The sequence below is a fragment of the Oncorhynchus mykiss genome, chromosome 5, assembly GCF_013265735.2.
Source record: "Oncorhynchus mykiss isolate Arlee chromosome 5, USDA_OmykA_1.1, whole genome shotgun sequence".
In the NCBI taxonomy this organism is placed as follows: Eukaryota; Metazoa; Chordata; class Actinopteri; order Salmoniformes; family Salmonidae; genus Oncorhynchus; species Oncorhynchus mykiss.
The window spans coordinates 60,723,382-60,729,381 of NC_048569.1; the positions used below are offsets into that span (position 1 = coordinate 60,723,382).

General features: G+C 43.3%; 1 protein-coding gene across 3 annotated transcripts in view; it reads right to left on the reverse strand.

The window, feature by feature from the left end:
- The window catches only part of cers4a (ceramide synthase 4a), a 33,070-nt gene extending 27,479 nt beyond the window's left edge, over positions 1-5,591 (reverse strand). For all 3 annotated transcript variants that reach the window (XM_021603682.2, XM_021603681.2, XM_021603680.2), the window contains exon 1: positions 5,421-5,591. The gene's annotated coding sequence lies outside the window, so the exon portion shown is untranslated. The remainder of the gene's footprint in view (positions 1-5,420) is intronic.
- Between the last annotated feature and the right edge of the window lie 409 nt (positions 5,592-6,000).

The following is a 6,000-nucleotide window of genomic DNA, read 5'->3' on the forward strand; positions in this document are numbered from 1 at the left end:
GGGGTGGAAACATCATGCTTTGGGGCTGTTTTTCTGCAAAGGGACCAGGACGACTGATCTGTGTAAAGGAAAGAATGAATGGGGCCATGTATCGTGAGATTTTGAGTGAAAACCTCCTTCCATCAGCAAGGGCATTGAAGATGAAACGTGGCTGGGTCTTTCAGCATGACAATGATCCCAAACACACCGCCCGGGCAATGAAGGAGTGGCTTCGTAAGAAGCATTTCAAGGTCCTGGAGTGGCTTAGCCAGTCTCCAGATCTCAACCCCATAGAAAATCTTTGGAGGGAGTTGAAAGTCCGTGTTTCCCAGCAACAGCCCCAAAACATCACTGCTCTAGAGGAGATCTGCGTGGAGGAATGGGCCAAAATACCAGCAACAGTGTGTGAAAACCTTGTGAAGACTTACAGAAAACGTTTGACCTCTGTCATTGCCAACAAAGGGTATATAACAAAATATTGAGATAAACTTTTGTTATTGACCAAATACTTATTTTCCACCATAATTTGCAAATAAATTCATTAAAAATCCTACAGTGTGATTTTCTGGATTTTTCAAGTGCACCTATAGACTTACCGTTGGCCAATCAGATAACTCAAATCACTTTGCCTGCATAGTTTCCTTGCGCCATAGACTATAAAAAGACGCCTCGAACACACAGCAAAGTTGATAATGCGAGATTCCAAAACGTATAAAACCATGACTAGAGAGAGACTCAACGAATACAGCAAATACCTGCTGTTTTTATGAATAAGTTCATGTTTAAGTTGTTATTCAGCACTGTCAACACTTTGTTCAACAGTTTGTTTTAAAAGACATAAAATGTGCATTTAGATAAGCTTGCGTTGTTATTATTTGCTACCCTTTTTTAATATTGAGGAATATTTCACTTTCACATAGTTTCAGCATCAACTGGAAGACTGAGTACCCTTTTTTTAGCGTGGGGTGGGGGGGGGGGGGGGACTGTGAGTCGGATGAGAGGCCTCATTGCTGCTCCCTCCTTCCCCTCAGACTGACCAGATGAAGGCCATCAGTCCAGTAAAAAAATATTATTTCAAAATGGTCTAAGAACAACCTTGACAGGGCAATTCAAGCGTAGTGATAATGTATTGGGCTTATAGCCTACTGCAGTATTTTGCAACCGGGGGTACTTGGCCTTTCCACAAGGGGTACTTGAGAAGACTCATGAAACCATAGGCTTAATCAGGGCTGCAACTTTGTTTTTTGAAGTGGGGGGACCACGTTTTTTATCCAGTCGGATAAACATTCAAAACAGCCTACTCGACTGCTCGAAGGCGTCCGGATGGTCCTAAAGCACACCGTTGCCTTGTCTTGTATCACATTCCAATTATAAAACTGGGGGGGACAGAAATGCAATTTCAGAATGTGGGGGGGGGGGGCGTGCCCCTCGTCCCCAGTGAAAGTTGCACCACTTGGCTTAATGGTAAAATGCACATGAGGGGGTACTTCACGGGTACTCTGGGCAGAGCTAAATGTACTTGGTGTTGCAGTAACCAAAAAAGGTTGGGATCCACTGGCCTACAGAACTGTTTTTAATTGTTTAATGTTGCATAAGCTTATGTTTTTTAAGTCATTTAAAAAAATTTCGGCTTTTGACACAGAAAGTGATCTTGATTCAGAAAAAAGTTTTCACCACTGCTGTAGAGAAATTGAACCATGGTCATTTCCTGTTTCACACTGTGTATTTAAATACTGTATCCCCGACATAGCTCATCATAATATTTCTACTACTATACATTTTATTTTAGTTAGACTGTTTATATATACCAGACATGTATTTATACACTGGATTCTTGACATAGTTCAATCTAATATACTGTATCTACTGCTGTACATATCATTCTTAAATGATCTTGTGTAAATTCTTCCGTTGTACATATGTAGCGGACATGAGTCATTCATGGTCACGTGATGAGGTAGCCCACCACGACCTACGAGGGAATTTCCTCTTGGTCTAACGGTCTAAGACAGAGATCAAATCAAATGTTACTGGTCATATGCTCCGAATACAACAAGCCCTTAAACAACAATGAAGTTTTAAGTAAATAGAGTTAAGAAAATATCTCCTAAATAAACTAAACTAAAAATAAGTAACACAATAAAACAACAATAATGAGGCAGGGGGTACTGGTACCAAGTCAATGTGCGGGGTTACAAGTCAGTTGAGGTAATTTGTACACGTCGCTAGGGGTAAAGTGATAATGCATAGATAATAAACAGCGAGTAGCAGCAGTGTAAACACAATGGATGGGGGTGGGGTCAATGAAAATAATCCGGGTGGCCATTTGGTTAATTGTTCAGTAGTCTTATGACTTGGGGATAGAAGCCGTTAAGGAGCCTTTTGGGCCTAGATTTGGCGCTCCGGTACTGCTTGCTGTGCGATAGCAGCGAGTACAGTCTATGACTTGGGTGACTAGTCTTTGACAAGTTTTTGGGCCTTCCTCTGACACCACCTAGTATATACGTCCTGGATGGCAGAAAGCTTGGCCCCAGTGATGTACTGGGCTGTACGCACTACCCTCTGTAGCGCCTTACGTCGGATGTCGAGCAGTTGTCATACCAGGCGGTGATGCAACCGGTCAGGATACTCTCGATGGTGCAGCTGTAGAACTTTTTGAGGATCTGGGGACCCATGACAAATCTTATCAGTCTCCTGAGGGGGAAAAGGCATTGTCGTGCGTTCATCACGACTTTATTGGTGTGTTTGGACCGTGATAGTTTGTTGGTGATGTGGACACCAAGGAACTTGAAACGCTTGACCCATTGCACTACAACCCCACCGATGTGAATGAGGGCGTGTTTGGCCATCCTTTTCCTGTAGTCCACGATCAGCTCCTTTGTCTTGCTCACGTTGAGGGAGAGGTTGTTGTCCTGACACCACACTGCCAGATCTCTGATCTCCTCCCTATAGGCTGCCTCGTCGTTGTCGGTGTTCAGACCTACCACCGTATTCTCACATAGGTGTTCCTTTTGTCCAGATGGGAAATGGTAGTGTGGAGTGCAATTGAGATTGCGTCATCTGTGGATCTGCTGGGGGGGTATGCGGATTGGAGTGAGTTTCCGTAAGGATGGTGTTGATGTGAACCATGACCAGCCTTTCAAGCACTTCATAGCTACTGATGTGAGTGCTATGGGACGGTAGGTAGGCAGGTTACCATCGCTTTCTTGGGCACAGGGACTATGGTGGTCTGCTTGAAAGATATTAGAGACTCAAGAGGTTGAAAATGTCAGTGAAGACACCTGACAGTTGGTCCGCGCATGCTCTGAGTACACGTGCTGGTAATCCATCTGGTCCCGCGACCTTGTGAATGTTGACCTGTTCAAAGGTCTTGCTCACATCGGCTATGGAGAGCGTGATCACACAGTTGTCTAGAACAGCTCTCATGCATGCTTCAGCGTTGCTTGCCTCGAAGCAAGCATAAAAAGCATTTAGCTCGTCTGGTAGGCTCGCTTCACTGGGCAGCTCGCGGCTGGGTTTCCCTTTGTCGTCTGTAATAATTTGCAAGCCCTGCCACATCAGAACTTCAGTGTAGTAGGATTCAATCTTAGTCCTGTATTGACGCTTTGCCTGTTTGATGGTTAGTGTCAGAGTATAATGGGATTTCCTATAAGGGTCCGGATTAGTGTCCTGCTCCTTGAAAGCAGCAGCTATAGCCATTATCTCAGTGAGGATGTTGCCTGTAATCCATGGCTTCTGGTTCGGATATGTACGTACGGTCACTGTGGGGACAACGTCATCGATGCGCTTATTGATGAAGCTGGTGACTGAGGTGGTATACTCCTCAATGCCATTGGATGAATCCCAGAACATATTCCAGTCTGTGCTAGCAAAACAGTCGCGTAGCATCCACATCATCTGACCAGGTCCGTATTGAGCGAGTCACTGGTACTTTCTGCTTTAGTTTTTGCTCATAAGCAGGAATCAGGAGGATATAATTATGGTGGAGGGCGAGGGAGAGCTTTGTACGCATCTCTGTGTGTGGAGTAAAGGTGGTCTAGAGTTGTTTTTCCTCTGGTTGCACATGTGACATGATGGTAGAAATGAGGTAAAACAGATTTAAGTTTGCCTGCATTAAAGTCCGCGGCCACTAGGAGCGGCGCTTCTGGACGAGCATTTCCTTGTTTGCTCATGGACTTCTCCAGTTCAATGAGTGCGGCCTTAGTGCCAGCATCGGTTTGTAGTAGTAAATAGACGGCTACAAAAATATAGATGAGAACTCTCGGTAGATTGTGTGGTCTACAGATTATCATGAGGTACTCTACCTCAGGCGAGCAATACCTCAATACTACCTTAATATTAGACATCACCTTGTCCGAGAAATATTTACATGGTTATTAAAACATCATGCCAGGGTAACCTTAAACAAAACCTAGCCCTTATTTTAAGTGTTTCTAAAATCCCCTATATGAAAAATGAATGGTGGAAAAAACGTTTGGAACCATTTCCTGGTTTGACCATTATGTTTTATGGGTATTATGATACCTCCACTGTGGGGCTCTATGTAGCGGACATGAGTATTGTCAAGTGATGAGGTAGCCAGCCCCACCTGCAAACTTCAAAACCAGTGTCTGCCAGATCGGGGAATTTCCTCTTGGTCTCATGGTCATATTGGAACTTGCTCCCCATGGGAGACCACGATTAATTTTACACATACTTAAAGATTGCATTTGATTCCTGCTTCAGCGCTATTTGGGTTGTTAATCATATTAGTCCCGTGGTTCTTGATTTCTTGTACCCCCCCCCCCCCCCCCCCCTTTTAATTGTTTTACTGCATTGTTAGGAGCTAATAAAATAAGCATTTAGCTGACCGATAAACTGATTTGATTTTGATTGATCAAGCTGATATAGTTGTTGTTGTGTGGATATGGACCTCCCCTCACTGAACAGCAATGCAAACAGTTCCAGTATTCTTGCGCACATCCCTCCATCAACCTTGCGCGATTGGAGATCACTTGCCTTAATATGCCTTATTCAGCTAATTTCTCTGCATTTATCAGCGTGGTGATAAATACCAATGCATTCTCCTACCATAACGACTCAATTACTAAATTAAACATTTGGCGTGGCCCTTTGATTAATTTATAAATCGCTCCTAATGTAGCCTACTGTCTGAGATAGAGACCAAAACAAGGCCCAGTCAAAGAAAGCAACGGTTTCAGTCAAATGGAAAGTAAGCGCAGGATACGCCTTAAATCGATTACATAATAAAACGATGTATAGCCCATTGGTTCAGCCCCGCAATCTTCAACAAACCTGTCTCAATAACCTACAACAAATAGATAATAGATCAACAATAGCAATCTATTGGGTAGCCTACAACATCCATTCGCAAAAAGGCATCATGGAAAACGTTCGGTGTTACTGAAATTGATTTAAATTAACAACAACATTGAGATTACCTGTCCACTCTCGAATAATGGGATGGGGAGCACAGTGTTGTCACAGCGGTTATCCGGCAAGCAGGAGCCGATTGACGCAACCTGCCTCTGTTTGTGGCGGGCGCGCGCCACGTATCCTTCAAACCGAACACGGGAAAAAGCACTGCTCACACCAACACGCTGAACATAAGGCATATGGCGCTTTCCCCTTTTTTCCCATCTAGGCAATAGAGAGCAATAGTAATGGCGTCTTTTTGTAGGCACGAACTCCGCCATGGTTCGTTGTAGGGTTTCTGGATAAACGTCGAAAATAGAAGAGCACCTATGTTTTGTTCAATGAGATTATCTTCATCAGTTAACGTCACTTTTTGTGATTTCTGAAGTAATCATGTAATAATAAAAAAGGATTCATAATTCATAAAGGTCATGTTAACTGACTGATATTATCTTATATATTTTTTTTATAACATCTCTGTGTTAAACTTATTTTCGGCATTTATTCCAAAACCGTATTCTTTCCCCATTAATTTTGCCCATAGGAATGGCTGAACGAACCAGAGGTAAATAATTTCTGCTTTTTTAGGACTACAATGGCGAGCTC